This window comes from Piliocolobus tephrosceles, chromosome 4, assembly GCF_002776525.5.
Source record: "Piliocolobus tephrosceles isolate RC106 chromosome 4, ASM277652v3, whole genome shotgun sequence".
Classification (NCBI taxonomy): Eukaryota; Metazoa; Chordata; class Mammalia; order Primates; family Cercopithecidae; genus Piliocolobus; species Piliocolobus tephrosceles.
In genome coordinates this window covers 80,455,943-80,473,025 of record NC_045437.1, presented here as the reverse complement: position 1 = coordinate 80,473,025, position 17,083 = coordinate 80,455,943, and the positions used below count along the sequence as shown (strand labels likewise).

The 17,083-nt window shown below is 38.6% G+C and overlaps 1 protein-coding gene across 1 annotated transcript in view; it reads left to right on the top strand.

Moving 5' to 3' along the window:
• The first annotated feature begins 4,075 nt into the window (after window positions 1-4,075).
• Window positions 4,076-17,083, top strand: part of HAPLN1 (hyaluronan and proteoglycan link protein 1) — an 81,913-nt gene continuing 68,905 nt past the window's right edge. Inside the window, exon 1 of the mRNA XM_023215073.2 lies at window positions 4,076-4,890. The gene's annotated coding sequence lies outside the window, so the exon portion shown is untranslated. The remainder of the gene's footprint in view (window positions 4,891-17,083) is intronic.

Sequence of the window (17,083 nt, the reverse complement as noted above, 5' to 3'; positions counted from 1 at the left end):
GATGCTGTGAACCCAAAACCAATTCAACAGACAAACATAGGGACAAGCAGACGCTTACTTCTTAGGAGCCAAGGATATTTATCACTTGGTATGATACTCATTTGGCCTCAGTAGCTTCTGGAAGAGCTCTGCTCTTAACATTTGAACAATTTATTGCCTAATTATTTAGTGTGCCCTTTTGAAGAGTCTGTCTGCTGGACACTTTCTGAGAGTGAGCACAAAAAGTGGGCTCTTGGAAAGTCATCCCTCCCCCTCATTGCATTAAAAGCAAAATAACCTTTTATCAAATGCTTTGTGACCATTTAGAATATTGAATTTGTATTTTAATCATCGAGTTCAACAGGAATATAGCCAGTGGGAAGGACTTAATTACAAATGATGTCTTTCTCATGGTGATGCCTATAATCCCAGGAGGTGCTTTAATGAAGTTCTGAGCTCTCAGACAGGAAAGGTCAAACGGCTTTCCTCCCCCCGTACCTCCAAAGTGCACAAAGCTGCACCTTTATCCTAGCAGATGTTCAACCAGGTATAATATTAGCCTAAGGCAAAAATTCCAGGAAACAAGAGCTCAGAGGGAAGCAATTCTCTGGAATTTAGAGTAGCCTCTTTTGGAGTTTGAAGAGGAGATGAATTTAGATAATCTCCTTTTGAATATAAATGTATGTTTTGTTACGAGTGTAATATGCTAGCAGAGATACTATTCTGCTTGGGAATTTATTACATATTAAATATTCATGATATTGCAGATCAATATTTTTTAAGTGTTGAAAATGTTCCTGCTACAGATATGCTATGTACATATTCAAATTTGTATAAGGTAAAACCAGCTGAAATTGCTTGTTGGTAGGTCAGAAAAGGTTGAATATTCCATTTTATCTGATTCAATCTAATTACTCAAATTGTCTTACAATTAGCAAAAGAATGCAGAGTTACATTTTATAACACCATTTTGACCTGTTTTTCATTCTTATAAAATACTCTTGTATTATGTTAAACAACATCATTTCAAAATAGGCTGTATATATTATATATAGAATATTTTGATATATATAATTATATATAATACACATGCCAACGTATTTGGAAATATTGTTTAACATAAGAGTATTTTATAAGAATGAAAAATAGGTCAAAATATATTATTGAAAAATCAAAAAAACTTTGACTTTTCTTGAAACTTAAAAAAAAAATGGATTCTTTGCCTTCTCCAAATTAAAAAACAAAACAAAACAAAATAATCCTCAATATGCTATGTATTAGAAAAAAAATCTTTAGTAAAATTAAATTTAAAAGAGTTTGATTAAGCAAAGAACCATTCTGGCAGTTTCCAGAGGCAGAGTAGGCTCAGAGACTCCAGCACAGCCATGTGGTAGAAGGTTTATGGGCAGAAAAAGGAAAATGAGGTACAGAAACCCCCGGACTGGTTATAGCTCCGCCTTTGCTTTATTTGAACAGGGTTTGAACAGTTGACCACACGTGATTGGCCAAAACTCAGTGTTGGCACAGGAGTAGGCCTCAGTCTGTTTACAATTCCATTTAGGTTATAGTTCACAATGTACAGAGAAACATTTAGGCCAAACTTAAAATATGTAAGGAGGCAGCTTTAGGCTAAACTTGATTTATCAAATGAAAGACATGGATTTCTACATGAATTACTAATGTTAATAAATACAGGAAATCTTCAAATACAGAATACTTTTTTGATATGGTTTTCTTTAAGAAGATATTTTGGTCTTCAAAAATTATTTTTACAATTTAAGTCTTTGTAAAATATTTAGTCATGAAAATAGAGTTGTATTTATTCCTGTATTTACTTGATTTGATTTTTTACCGTGGCTTATTATAATGCCTGTGCCCTGATGAAAAATTATAAGGGCTAATCAAAGTAATGTATGCCTCCATAAAGCACAATTTGGCTGAACATTAATTAACTGAACATAAAAATCTTTTCGAAAGACTCTTAAAGCTAATTCCAATGTAAATTTTAAATAACTAGAAAACCATGTGAACCCCAAAACGAACGGAAAAATGTATATAACGTCAATTAAATTAAGCCTGAATAACACTTCATACACACTATTGACAGGTTAAATACTTGTGATTAAAAAGACTGGGGATCTTTAACAAGGACTAGTAAGGAGGCAATGTGGAAGGGAAGGTTGGAAATAGGGGAGGACCAGTAGGGACAGGATGACTCAGAGGTAAGTAGCTGTCATTATCTCTTGAAGTCTATCTCAGTGGTTGGGGCTATACCTGAAATTGAAAAAACAGCTAGCGTATCTCACAATGGTGTGACTAAGTTGCAAAAGACATTGTTTTGCGTGGTTAATAAACAATTTCAGAACAGAATACATTAAATTCTCTTAATGCTGTGCCGGAATAAGTGTATAGAGCAGACCACAAAATAGGGGAACAAGTGCCAGTCATGAACCAGCTGATTTGATTTACACTCCAGGCAATCGCCAGAAATTAGGTTGTTAAGCTGAGGGAACAAGATCGGTATTTAAACTGTCTTTATATGATATCATAGCCACACACCACCAGCCTCACCATCTTTATGGTGCTTTAATATAAAAATCGGATATTTGTTTTTAAGTCTAATTCGTTTATGTTCTTTAAAATACACATCACCCTGAACGTTTACAAGAAATATTAATAGCATAAAAACCCTTTGCATAGTTGAAAAGCCGAGATTTATCTTATTTTTTTTGGCAGTTAATGTAGAGGCCTACATAACAGCTGCCTCAATAGCCACTAGATTAGGGACATAAAACTGCAAAACCCTTAGCTTGTTCCCTGTGCGGGAGGGGAAACAGAAAAATAAGAGAAGAGCCCTCACCCGGGTTTTGGAATTCCAAGAAAGGTGTTGAACTGCCTGATGAAGAATTCGTTTTGAATATAACTGTCTTCATTTAGGGAGGGTGTGTGAGTGTTCGGTTTGTCTTTGAAATGAAACCTTTCCAAGAGGCACGTGTCGATTTACCAAAGACAGAGTGGCAAGGGAGGAGCCCGGAGGCAAGAACTGGTGAAATCTCTCAGAAGACGCGGGAAGAACCCTTTTTCCCCCTGCAATCTCTCCTGCCTCCCTCCAGAGTCCAGGAGGAGGCAGTCCCCGAGGTCTAGACTTTATCTTTAAGACAATAGCGCCGCTCGCCGCCACCCGCGCGATTCGGAGCCAGCATCCTGGCTGCGGCCGCGCCCTGCGCGCTGGCTCATCTGCCCACCGGCCACCTGCACTGCCGACCAGAGCCCCTGTCCCCGCGGCTTCCCCGGCATCTTGGCTGCCTCGCGGGTCCTCCCGTCCCACCTGCACCTCCAGGACGCCCCGGACCCGCCCATCCTCCTGCCCCACTAGTTCATCCACTCACTACTCCCCCATTCCCTACGGCCCACGGGACCCTCTCCCCCACCGGCGCCCCAGCCCGAGCGGCGGCTGCGGCCCTGAGAAGCCCGCAGTTCCGCTCGCGCCGCGCCGCCCTAACCGGCGGTTGGAGCTGGGAGCACGGACGCGAATCCCCGCACGTCCCCAACGCCCCGCGCCACCTGGCCCGGCTCGCTGCAACTCGGGGATGGCCTGCGTCTCGCCTCCACCCTGGCCGCGGGCCCCTCGGGCTTGTTTGCTTGTCCTCAGTCCCAGGGCCAGCCCCACTCCCTCCTCCCGGCTGCTCCAACAGCCGTTTGCTTCCTGCGGTGTGTTTCTTTTTTTCCCCTTCCTAGACTCCATCAAAGGTGGCTCTGTTATTGAAATATGAAGCCATTTCCTCTCCAAAACCCTTGGTTACTCAAGGCGGGAATCAATGGACCTATATACTCTCCCAGGAGTTATAAATAAATGTCTATTTGTTCAGGAGGCGTTTTCCCGCGTGTCCCAGCATCTTCCCCAGTGGTTATTTCAGGAGTGTGTGTGTGTGTGTGTGTGTGTGCGCGCGCGCGCGCACGCGCGCGTGCGGGCGCCCTGTGCCCATCTGGTTCTAATCCTGGGTATGGATCCACAACCCAACCCCACCCATCCCGTCTCTCCCTCGCATTCCTCATTCTATAAATACATCCAGGTTCTTTGAGCTCTGTCATCCAAGGATACAATAGCAGCTGTTTGTTAAGAGAAATTTAAACTCCACATCAATACTGAGTCCAGTAAACCAGAAAATATGCTTCTGCTGATTTGGGTGGAAGGCCATCTCCAGTTTAGGAAGTTTTATGTGCCGTTATCATCATTGTCTGTTATCTTTGATCTCCTTTGGGGAGGGGAAGGCGGGAAAGAGAGGACCTCTCCGACCCTTGGATTTTTCTTTTAAGCAGAGGCTAATAAAACAAAGCGCAAACTGACTGTCCTGAGGAGTGTGCTCACATCGCTGCCCCGCAGATCATTCCACAGACCCCATGTCCCACCCCCTCTGGACAGACCTAGGAGTGGTGAGGGTGAGGGTTTGGGAGGTGTGGTGTGGTGGGGGCTTGTGTGGTTGTAGCGGCCGGCTTTCCTGAACCCCAGAGCGAGATACTCGAGATCTGAGCAGAGGGGAAAGTCATCTAAGAGGCTGCTGCTTTACAAGGTCTGGGCACAGAGCTGCCCCTCCCTGCCTCCCTGAAGTTTGCATGAAGTGCACGTTAGGCTGTAATTAGGGGATCTGGGAGGAGAACTTTCCTGGTGACGCTTTGCTTTTCTTCTGCTCTTGGTGAGAAAGTGCCTCCTTCTTCCCCGGATCAGGACCTCTGCCATCCAGCGCCACAAAGAGACATTCTGCACACACACACTCTCACACACACACACACACTCACACTCGCCCAGAGACAAACTTAAGGTGAGGAGAAAGAGCGCTAGCTTCACATGATCTCCAGCTTCCAACTTAAGCAGAGCTTGAGAGCATCCGAACTCCTGGATTTCAGGACAAGGTAAAACTTGCAAAATTTTTCCCCCTTTTGGTTATACCTTTGTGCCTTTAAGATTTCAAAGGGCAATACACACGTAATGTATATATACATTATACAAATTTTATTCTTTTCTTTTGAATTTAGTTTTCATTTGAATTTAATATGACACCTCAACTTTTTAAAAAGTTTCATATTGTCGGATAAAATATTTCACTACAATAAACAGGCTCAGTTTAGAATTGGAGAAAGAATTAACTCTAGTATCCTGGTTCTGCTAGTGCTACTGCAAATCTGGTAGGGTCATGGTGTCCAAGTGGTGACTTTTCTATCTGTATTTTAACAACCATTTTTACAGCACCTGAGATGAAAAAAAAGATAGTATAGGCTGAAGGGAAAGTGAGGAATGGGAATGTCCAGCCAGGCTTATGAATTTTGTGTTAGAGAATATATAGGGTTACGTGAAAAAGAAAGTTACTTTAAGGCATAGGTAATACCTGTTAGATTAATAATCTTAGAAATGTTGCTGTTTTTGGCCCAGGCTTCTCCAGCTAATTATGAAATTAACATCATAGAATATATACAATGATGTTGATGCATAATTTGAATGCACTGAAGAGAATTTATAGTCATAGTTAAGATTTACTTTTAAAAGTTGCTTCAAGAAATTATTTCTATGTTGAGACTGTTCACCACCAAAACAAACCTAAACTTGTTTGGGCTTCGATTAAGTAGTTTTCTTCCATTGAATGTGACTATTGTGTTCAAAATAAGATGGCTTATTAATTTGAGAATAAGTTGCTTTATTTTCATTTATCACTGGAAAAATACACACAGTGGCCAGTACATTTGGGAATTTTTAGGGTGGAAAGTGTTCCTGTACATGTTCCAGTGTGATGTCATAAAATCAAACATACTGGCTGGCTTCTTGGAAGTTAATAGTTCTTAAGAAATTAAGGCTCTGGATTAATTTCTAAATGAATGTAATATTTATTCATTACAAATATAGTTTCTGGTAACTATTTCTATGTGATTATTTCTGTGTACTAAATTTGCAGAGATTTTATACACATTTCAGTCATTTCAGTATTTTAATGGAATGGGAATATTGTTCTATCAAAAGTATATCATAGTAGTTATCGTTGGAGAATTTTTAATGTAATATGATTCATAATTCTTACATCAGTTACCAAATTCCATTTACTTACAAAAATGAAAGTTTTCCTTCCATTCAGTAAAATACAATGTATACCAAAGGACTCTTCAGAGATTAGCTTTAGTCTTTAGTCACTTTTATACTGCTCATTTTAAAAAATTTAATTGTTTCAGCTAAGATATGAATTTATATTTTTGTTGATGACCTCTTCCACTAAATTGGAAACAGCTTAAAAACAGAACTAGATAAGAGGTAATTTTGCTTAAGGCTAATTAAATGAACAAGAGATAACCAACAACCTCTACAGACCACTGGTCTTCAGGAGGAATGTACCCAGAGGCCAGTATTCTCAACAGGAATGCCTGATGGGCCTGGGTTTTCTATGAGAAACAAGAAAGTAGGGAAACATTATGTTCTTATTTATAAAATAAGCCATTTATTTTCAGCAAGGCCCTGTCTCTCAGAGGAATGACTGACACTGTAATTTAGAAGTACTGAAGAGACTTTCACAGAGAAGAATCAATTCATTATATCCCTAGTGGTTTCACTTCCTTTTCCTTCCTTTGGGAGCAAGTAACACATCCAGGATAAATACATTCAGAGTACGCAGAAAGATACTTTATGAGTAAACGGTCTACTAAACAACCCTACCTTTTAGCATCTTGGGTGTGGAATATTGGTATTTTCTGAACAGTTGAAGAAGTCTTTTGAATCTTAAGGTAGCAATGCACTTCATCTCTGTAAAGATGAACAAGAGTTATACTCAGAAAATGACTCCCTTCCTTAGAAAATACTAGTTTTCTTTTTCACTTCCTTTTGCCCCATGCACATTTTATTTTTCAGAGTGCATTTTTAAGATAATGGTATCTCACCAGTTAAAATTCTGACAAAATACAAGGCAAATTTGAAAATAACTTTGACAATGCTTCAGATTAATTTTCTGACATCCTGCAGCCATGATTAGTAACCATAGTACTTAGGCTATGTCATTTAAGTGTACTCAGACTGTCATTTAAAGGTAACAAAATGCTGTTGGGAGAAGTAGGAAAGGATGGAAACCTGAATATACTTAGGATTTTAATCAATAGTGTTTAAGGAGGATTAGAGGAAACAGCTGGTTAAACAATTATTAGGAGTAGAGAGGATGAGGTGATATAAATTAATAATGCATCTCTTTATTTACACTATGAATGCGAGGGTGTGTGGCAGTTAACTGTGTGAAGTATGGTCCCTGTGTGCCACCTAGTGGATAAGTCAAATAAGGCTTTCTCACCGGCTTCTTAAAATACTCTTGACTCCTTTGGTTGACGTTTGTTGAACATTAACTACACGCGGGACATTGGGATAGGTGCTCAGGGTAGAAAATAAAGCAAGTGATGTTTAGATAAGTTAAAAATTAAGGTACAACTCAACAGTTTATGAAATCCCTAGTGGTTGTATTTAAGATCACTTTACTCTTTATTGGATACTTTACCATTAACTTTCTGCCTCCACAAGGATATAGCTTCATAACCGCAACTCACTTCTAATACAGGATTTGTTTTAGACAGACAGGTCATGGAATTGTTCAAGGAATGATGGAAAGCGTGTTTGACCATCTTAAATCACTGTTCCTTCTGTAAGGTTTAGTGTTACTGAATTTAGTTGTGTAAACAACCACTAGCTTAAAAGGTTACCACACAGTTGCACATTGTGTTTCATATTCTTTGATTATTTTATTAAATTGAAAAGGATAGTAGTACAAGTTGTTTTTGAGTAATGAGGTCTATTTTATAAAATACTGCTCTCAAACACTAATACTTAGCATGTAAAACAACTTCATCTATACTTGTTGTTCCCATGGAGTTTTGAAGCAGGAACCTGGCTTCCATTAAGTTGATCTAATAGAAAAAAAATCTTAGACAAAAACAATTACTTGCAAAACCACCACTTGAAGGAAGCATTAGGATACCATAGAAGATTCATCCACTTGAGTATTGCACTGGGAGCTTTAAAAATCTTTTCTTTAAAAGATATATGAATTATTACTCCAATTAGCTCTTTGCAAGATATGTGACCATTGCAACAGTTCTCAGGACAGTCAGCATTAATCAAGACAACTTGTGAAATTCATATAGGAAGGTAAAATGCCTCAGTAGAGAAAAATGATGAATTTGTTACTTGGGAAGTTTTTCAGGTGTAATCCACAAATAAATTTAGGGCTGCTGTTGTGGAATGGAAGTTTCCTTTTTAGAAGCGTTTGGTTTTTGTATGGCAGGGAAACCCACACAGTGAAAGAAGGAGACCTGCCCATTAAGTTGTTTTTCATTAATATTACAAAATTGTAACCTGTGTTGATTGGAGGTACTGTTTGGAATTAGCACCATCAATCATATAAAATAAAGCAGATTATTTTAAGCTTTATTTCCAATAGATCATTACTTATCAGAAAAAAAAAAAAAACACTTTCTGTTAATAATTTCATTGGATCATCCTTGTGATTTAGAATGAATTGCACACTCATTCTAGTGAGAGAGTTAGCGAGAGACTGCCTAAAAGAAGTCCTTAAAAGGCCGGGCGCGGTGGCTCAAGCCTGTAATCCCAGCACTTTGGGAGGCCGAGACAGGCGGATTACGAGGTCAGGAAATCGAGACCATCCTGGCTAACACGGTGAAACCCCGTCTCTACTAAAAAATACAAAAAAACTTGCCGGGCGAGGTGGCGGGCGCCTGTAGTCCCAGCTACTCCGGAGGCTGAGGCAGGAGAATGGCGTAAAGCGGTCAGGCGGAGCTTGCAGTGAGCTGAGATCCGGCCACTGCGCTCTAGCCTGGGCGATAAAGCGAGACTCCGTCTCAACAACAACAACAACAAAAAAAGTCCTTAAAGTAGAAGTTTAATCAACGACTTTTCTAGTTTTTTTTCTTTTTTTCCTTCAGATGAAGTCTCACTCTGTTACCCAGGCGGGAGTACAATGACGTGATCTTGGCTCACTGCAACCACCACTCCCCAGGTTCAAGCTATTCTCCTGCCTCAGCCTCTCGAGTATCTGAGATTACAAGCATGTGTTACCATGCCTGGCTAATTTTGTATTTTTAGTAGGGACAGGGTTTCGCCATGTTGGCCAGGTTGGTCTCGAACTCCTGACCTCAGGTGATCTACCAGCCTCAGCCTCCCACAGTACTGGGATTACAGGCATGAGCCATCATGCCGGGCCTTCTTCTAAAGTCTTCTATCATGTTACAAGAAGTTTTAATGATTTTGGAAGACTTAAGGATACTAGACAAGAACAAACTTTACAAGAGAAAACCAGCCAAGCTCTCTGAAATGGTCTGATGCTTATAGTTATTTTGCCCTTGCTCCACATAATAATTCCTCCCACTGATAGAGACATGGAAGGGGATAGCTGGTATTAAGAGTTTTTAGCTATGTGTCTCAGAGATAGCCAGAATTTAAGTATCAAATGTTGCTGACTATTTTGAGAATCCATTGATTGTTTTATAGCTTAACAGGGGTGACACCTGAGATCAGGGTATTGCTATAAGGCCAGGAGACTATTTACAAAACAAAAAGAAAAATTCAGAGTGAAAATATCTTGGAAAACTTACTAAAGTTAAAGGGCTGGTTCTCCATCTGTTCAAGACAACAGAAATTTTCCCTTCTGCCCAAGCTAACATCCAAAAAGAACACAATTTACTCTATTGCTTACTAAATTCCAATTACTATAATATTAAATTAAATTAAATAATATTCAAATTATGTTTATGGTAAGTCTGGATTTCCCTAAGCTTTTCACCAAGTCTTATGGATAATCCTTGGTTTTGTCTTCATTCATACTCTGTGAATTTTTTTTCTTTTTTACTCTGTTATTTTGAATTTGGGGGATTGTCTCATTTGATCATTCATTTGTTCATTTGTTTATTCAACAAAAATGTATTGAGCACTGGCTGTTTACCAGGCACTGTGCTAGTGCCATCTGCTCCCCCTCGCTTTACACTGTGAAAGTCCATTCTAAAATAATCAGAAAGTCAAAACTGATGTCATAAACCTGAAATGTTACAAGGTCCTGAAGCGTACTTTGAGTAACAAAAATAACCAAAAAGTTCTCGCCTCATAGTTTTGGTATTAAGAAAATTTTGAGCATGCATTTTTAAAAATTATTTTCCCTTGTGTGCGAACGCTGAGCTGAGTGGATAAGAGCTTTGTTTCTTGGTTGTGTGGACACAGATGGGCCTGGAAAGGCAGCTCTGACACCCCAGAACCCCAGGAGGCCTAAGGTTCCAATAATATGTCTGCTTGGATGGACAGGAAACGCAAAAATACATTTGCACAGAATTGTTGTCCACCAGTTTGAAACTAAAATTCAGATTAAGCAAGAATGATGTGGTGCTTACCATTTGCACCAGGCAGGCACCATGCTAGGTGTTGTATAGTAATTGGCTTAAGGAGCTCACAAACCAGTGGAGGAGACAGATGGATACACATCATGAATCACTAGTAAAATTTGCCAAGTAGGTGAAATTTGCCTTCCTAATTTCCTGGCTCCCTTTCTTTGCGTTTACCCAGGCATTCTAACCCCTCTGTCTCATAAAGAGACTCCTGCTCTCTACCCGTGCATCCTAGAGGATCCGATAGTTCTCTGGTTTATTGATTTCTTGATTACACTTAATTGTGAATGAAGTTCACGCATGCATTACACTTAAGTGTGAATGAGTTTCACTCATGCATTTACATTTTAAGTCCTTTATTTCTTTAAAGTAAATGTTTTGTTTTCCGTAAAAAGAATTTAAAACATCTGGGAGCCTTTCCATCCTTACACCAAAGGATGTAATTAAGCCTGATTCAATCTCCCAAGGTCTTCAGCCTTTCAGTTATTCCCACTCCTTGCTGTTTCCAGAAATTTGAAGGACCATGTTAACTACTGGCTCCTTTTAGCTGAGCCTGACCAACCTGTTCTTCCACCTCCCCTCTTCCCTTTGCCCCAAGGGGCTTCCAACATCCATCCTGTTTTAACATTCCTGTTCACTCTGCCTTAACCTCTGCTCTAGATCCCCTCAGCCCTTCATGACTGTGCTTCAACTGTGGCCCCTGGACAGGTAGTGCATCCATAACGTCTTAAGTTCTACAGTTTCGAGAACTTATGCCACCCCACATATGCCACCCCACATATCCAGGTTTCATGGGAGGGAGCAGTGAGAATCCACATACTTGGTACAAGAATTCCTCAAAGTCGTGGAGATGAAAAAGATATATGCATAGGAGAAGCAAAAGAATCAGTCATCATGTTGAAAATACGGGTCAAAGCCAACATCTTTTAAAAATATTTGCTCAGGTACCTAAGTACAGTAAAATTGTTTTCAGAGACATTTCAGCATTGATGCTGATCTTAGCTTCTGGAAAACTAACTACAAAAAAAAGAAAATAGTGAAAATCTGCTTTGGCTTTATAAAAGTGACATGAATCAGAGTCATTTGTTTAAATATCTCCCATAAACATAAGTTTATATTTAATTAGCATACAGCATACTCATAGCCATATTTTATTAAGTATTTCATTAATTCATGTAAGTTTTTTTTTTTTTTTTTTTTTTTACCCCATTAGATTATGCTACCATCGTTTGCTGCTGTTGTAAGATACTGTTCTGGTCTTACAACGTAAGGATGTGCTTACAGCTTATTAAATTTCTAGGACTGATTACCCTGATTTACACAGGTGATTTCCTTCCCTGTCTTTCCAGCAGCCTAGGGGAGAGGGGTCATTAGCCTACATTATTCACCTGGCTTGGAGATACAAATGCCTGACATCCTGTTGCCGCTGTTGGTGTCCAGCACAGTGCTGAACATGGGGCTTCAGGGGTGTCCTGACTTTCTATCCCAAGTGCCTGTATTTCAGATGCCTGAATACCTCCAAACCCAAGCCATTCCCCACCTCTGTTTTTGTTTCCTTATGTCTTTTCTTGCCCATCAATGTTGTTAAATTTATAAACTCTTTTAAGATGTAAATGATAATCACTACAGTGTAAAATTAATCATGTAAATAAAATTAATTGTTAATTTCAGTAAATCTCTAAATTTAAGGAAAGCAAGACTAGAGGTGGGAAACCCATTTAGAGATCATTGAAACAGTGTAGGCATGATTGAATGAGGGTGCATTGACTGGATGTGGACGAGAAGTCTGAGATAGTGGGACAGTTTTAAGGATGGATGATTACATGAGGAAGGATGAAATTGACTAAGATTAGGAATATAGGAAGAATAGAAGTTTCTGGGAGAAATGATTAGTCTAATTTAGGAAGAAGTGACAACAGGAAAGCCAAAAACTCATAGGAGTGGAATGTACATTTCTTAAGTACAGGGGAGAAGTCATGGCTGGAAATGGAGATTTGGAAGATTCTGACATTAAAATGGTAGTTGAAAATCATCTGGAAGAGAAGAGGGGATCGGTCATCCCAGGGATATACTAAGGGAGAAGCAGTTAACCAAGAACTGAAACCCAGGGAAAAATTAGTAAGAATGAGTTTTGACATTATTTGTGCATGAATTTAACTTTTTATTTTATTAACTATAAATGTCCACTGAGTTGGATAACAGCAATGTTCATTAATCCTTACATCTCACAGTCCTAGTCAGTCCTCTGCATATAGAAGGTGCCAGACATGTTTGTTGAATTAAAGGAAATTAAAATGGTATTTCCGTGCCTTGATGCTCTAATGACAGATTTTCATAATGATAACCCTGGGTAAGACCCCAAAATGTCTAGATTACAGCTGTTTATTGCATTTTGTCCAATACTGAACTAACTTTAAATATATGTTGTTGCATTTTGTTGTTTAAAAATCAGTAATCAATGTGTGGTGTAGATGGTAATTCACCAGAGTACTTGATTAACCATAGCCCATGTTGTTTAGTTTACCATATAAATGAGTTTACCACAGAATGCAGACTAATTCAAGTCTATTTATAATTCTTTTTCTAGTTCCTTGATTCTGAAGACTTCTAAATCATTGGTCGAATTTGTAGTACATAATCCTGGATTTCTCTGGACTTCCTGGCAACTTCCTTTTTTTTTTTTTTTTTTTTCCAAATTCTCCTCCCTCCCCTTAATAGGAATGCTAGATAAAATACAAAAAATAATTCAATAATTGAATAACTTTAGTTTAAGTATGTCCCCAATATTTCATGGGACATACTTATACCAAAAAAATTCTTGTTTCTCTAAAGTTCAATTTTAACTGGATAGTCTGTATTTTTTTTAACTAAACCTGGCAACCCTATCCCCTACTTGAAGTTACTATAACTAGAATATGACAAACAAAAATTTTTTCATTAAATTTCTGAACACTCTCCTTCTATAGGTCAGTGAAAAAAGTTACAGATTTTATTTTACTAGTGAGATAGACATATTTAAAAGATCTAAATAAAATTGTTGAACTAAAATATATTAATCAAGATGCAAACTTACAGAGCATTTATAACTATGACATTATATACCCTATGTGCTAGTAATTATCCTGAGAATGCCATCAATGTATATTCATGATCATGTTTTTTATTCTAGCTAAAATATTTTAAAATAACGTACATATTAGAAAATTAAACTTTTTATATGCTCCATTTTCAAGGCAGCGATAACGATAAAACAAAATAATCATTTTTAAATTAAGGACCACACACTCAGAAAAATATATATATAATGTACAACAGGTATAAATTCTAACTGCAGAATATCTGAAAGGATATTGACCCTTGTTAATTTCATGTTATGTTGTGGTTGTGCTGCCACCTTGTGACACTTTTAGGTATTACCCAATGTAAAAGTCCAGCTTGACCATTTGGCCAATGTTAATATGATTCCTCATCCTCACATGATTAATATTTTCACGTTATCCAAATTGCTGTATAATTTAATACAGAGAAAATAATTTCAAATATGTAATGCAAATGTTTTCTGAGTCTGTCTGCAAATTAGTATATCATTCTTGAGTCAATCACTAAATTATAATTTATTCAGTACTGTCTGAATTTATGTTTTATGGATAAATTTAGTTGTGTCTGTATGTATGTTCAGTTTACTTGACGTTTCAATCTGAATTTCCCATAGCTTCATGAACTTAACATTTCCAGAATTGAACTCATTATTTTCCTTTGACCAAGCCTAGTTCGTGTCATCTCTCTTTATATATAAAGAAAATAAAATATATTAGTCAAACCAGAACACTTTTAAGAGTCAAAGGGAATGGCTTACTAATCATGATAACGAAAGGCATAAACAAAGACTGTTCCAAGCAAACCGGTTGCTTATGTATAATTTAAAAATATTTATAATAGCAGTCACCCAAACTAGAAAATTTGTTGTTCTCAACTACGGGTCCAGGGCAGTGAACTGGAATCTTTATCTCAGATTTTCTTCATTCCTCCTATCTATTCATTCCCTTTTATCTTCACGTCTTTCTTTGTTGTCCATCATACTTGCCAGTATTTTCCATGTCCTCATTCTGTTGTTTGCAAAGGGATCCAACAAATAGAATCTTTTTTTCATGATGAATCTCACTGCCCCCTTCCTCCACACTTGCTCCAATTTTCTGGGAACTGCTAAGAAAAGTAAATATCACTCTGCAGAATTGGACAACTTTAGAACTTTATGGTATTTGATGTCAGCCGGATCTTTCATGCTATATGGCAGTTCTACCATATTTCTTAAATGTCCATTGTCTCTTGAGCTCCCTGTAGCAGATGTCCAAGCCTCTCTAATTCACAGTGAAAATAGAAGCCACCCTCATTGTGTTGCCTAAAATTAGCTTCTGATCTGTACCCCCAAAATATTATCTCTTTTTTCCTTTCTGTTAGAATAATTTTTAAAAAAATCTCCTTTGCCTCAAAGAGCCCAATGTGGATGTTGCCCCTGAGCTCTGGATCTCATTTCCTCTGTTTTTCTTGGAGAAATCTCTATTTATTAGATCTATTCTCTCTTGTATTGTCAACCTCTCCCACTCAGGTAATTTTTCTTTTTTTCTTTTTTGAGATGGAATCTCACTCTGTCACCCAGACTGGAGTGCTATGGTGTGATCTCGGCTCATTGAAACCTCTGCCTCCTGGGCTCGAGCAGTTTTCCTGTCTCCCCCTCCAGAGTAACTGGGACTACAGGCGCCTGCCACCACACCCAGCTAATTTCTCTATTTTTCGTAGAGACGGGGTTTTGCCATGTTGGTCAGGCTGGTCTCGAAATCCTGACCTCAGGTCATCCACCCGCCTCTGCTTCCCAAAATGCTGGGATTACAGACATGAGGCACCATGCTCAGCCTGTTTTTCTTATTGGCATTTCATTATAGTCAAATCTTCTTTATCTTAAAAACATAAACCTTTTCTAATGTCACATACCTTCTATCAATCTTTCTCCTTTTCATGAGAGCCACTTGTTTTCCCTGAAGTACCTGTGTTCTATCTCCTCACCCCCATCCTCTCCTCAGCTTACTGTGATGTGCTTTCTCCCACAGCTACTCCATTGAAATGCTCCTCAGTGGGGTCAACAATGACTTTTTTTTCAGTGCTTTTTTAGTGGCATTTTAATACTGGTGACCATGTTCCCTTCACAACAATCTCTACCCTGGGCTTTGTGACGTCATTGTTTCCTAGATTTCAGGCTTCTTTGGTTACTCTATCCCAGTCTCCATTTCAGGCTTCTAAAGAGAAGTCTACCGGCCTCTTGGTTGATTGTATTCCAATGGCTTCTGCCCAAGATGCTTGTTCCCACCCCACATATTCTCCCTGTGCACTTCCATCTATGCCGATGCATCACACTGCACTCAGCTATGTGCTGGCAACATCCACATCTTTTGATCTATCCAGACTTTTCTCCTGAGTGTCTAAACCACCTCCACTAGCACATCTCACAAACGTGTCAAATTCCACAAGTCCATAAGGAACTCTTTTTCTTTCTCCTGAATTTGAACCACCCCAATTTTATCTAGTTTAGTAAATAGCACCAATTTCTCGGCACTCAGTTTTCAAAAACAGGGACATGGGAGTCATCCTATGGATTCTGTCTCATAAATATCTCTCTCCACTAGCATAACTCCTGCCCTTCATTATTATCCTTTCTTACTGAATTGCTGCAAACCTCACCCATCAGTCTCTATGTCTCCCATCTTGTTACTTTCTAATTTATTCCCTCACACTTTAGCTAGAGTCACTGTTCTAAAATGTAAATATGAAAATATTTCCCCACTTAAAGTGCTTCAATGTCTTTTCATTGCTGTGACAATTAGGTCCAAATTACTTTAAGTGATTTGCAAGGTTCTTAGTGACCTGGCTTGAGCTCTTAGCTGGAAAGCAGCCTCATCTAAAATCACCCAATACAGTATGTTCACTGTCTGGGCGATGGGATCAGTAGAAGCCCAAACCTCAGCATCATGCAGCATACCCTTGCAACAAACCTGCACATGCACTCCCTGAATCTAAAATAAAAATGGAAATTTTGTAAAATAATTAAATTAATTCAATAAAATTACCCAATATACTAGCTAACGGGATTCAATGATCAAAAAAAGCCAAGATAGCAAAACAGAAAATAGAAATAGACCAATAGGAGATGTAAATATTAGACTTTTCAGACATAGGCTTTATGTGATTAATATGTTTAAGAAATTAGATTATTTCTAGGAAATCATTTTGACTTTTATTTACTGTGTAAAAAGAACATTTGCCAAATACGAAAATAAGTTAAGCAATACAGAAAAATACAAGCACACTACTTACACATTTAATTAGCTGAATTCCAGATATCTCTGTGAGTTTAGGGAAATACATGGCTAGGAAGATAAACTGGACTGAGCACGGTGGCTCACGCCTGTAATCCCAGCACTTTGGGAGATCTGGGGTTCAAGACCAGCCTGAACAACATGATGAAACCTGTCTCTGCTGAAAATACAAAATAAAAATTATAGGGCATGGTGGCACATGCCTGTAGTCCCAGCTACTTGGGAGACTGAGGCAGGAGAATAGCTTGAACGTGGGAGGCAAAGGTTGCAGTGAGCTGAGATCATGCCACTGCACTCCAGCTTGGGTGACAGAGACTGTGTCAAAAAAA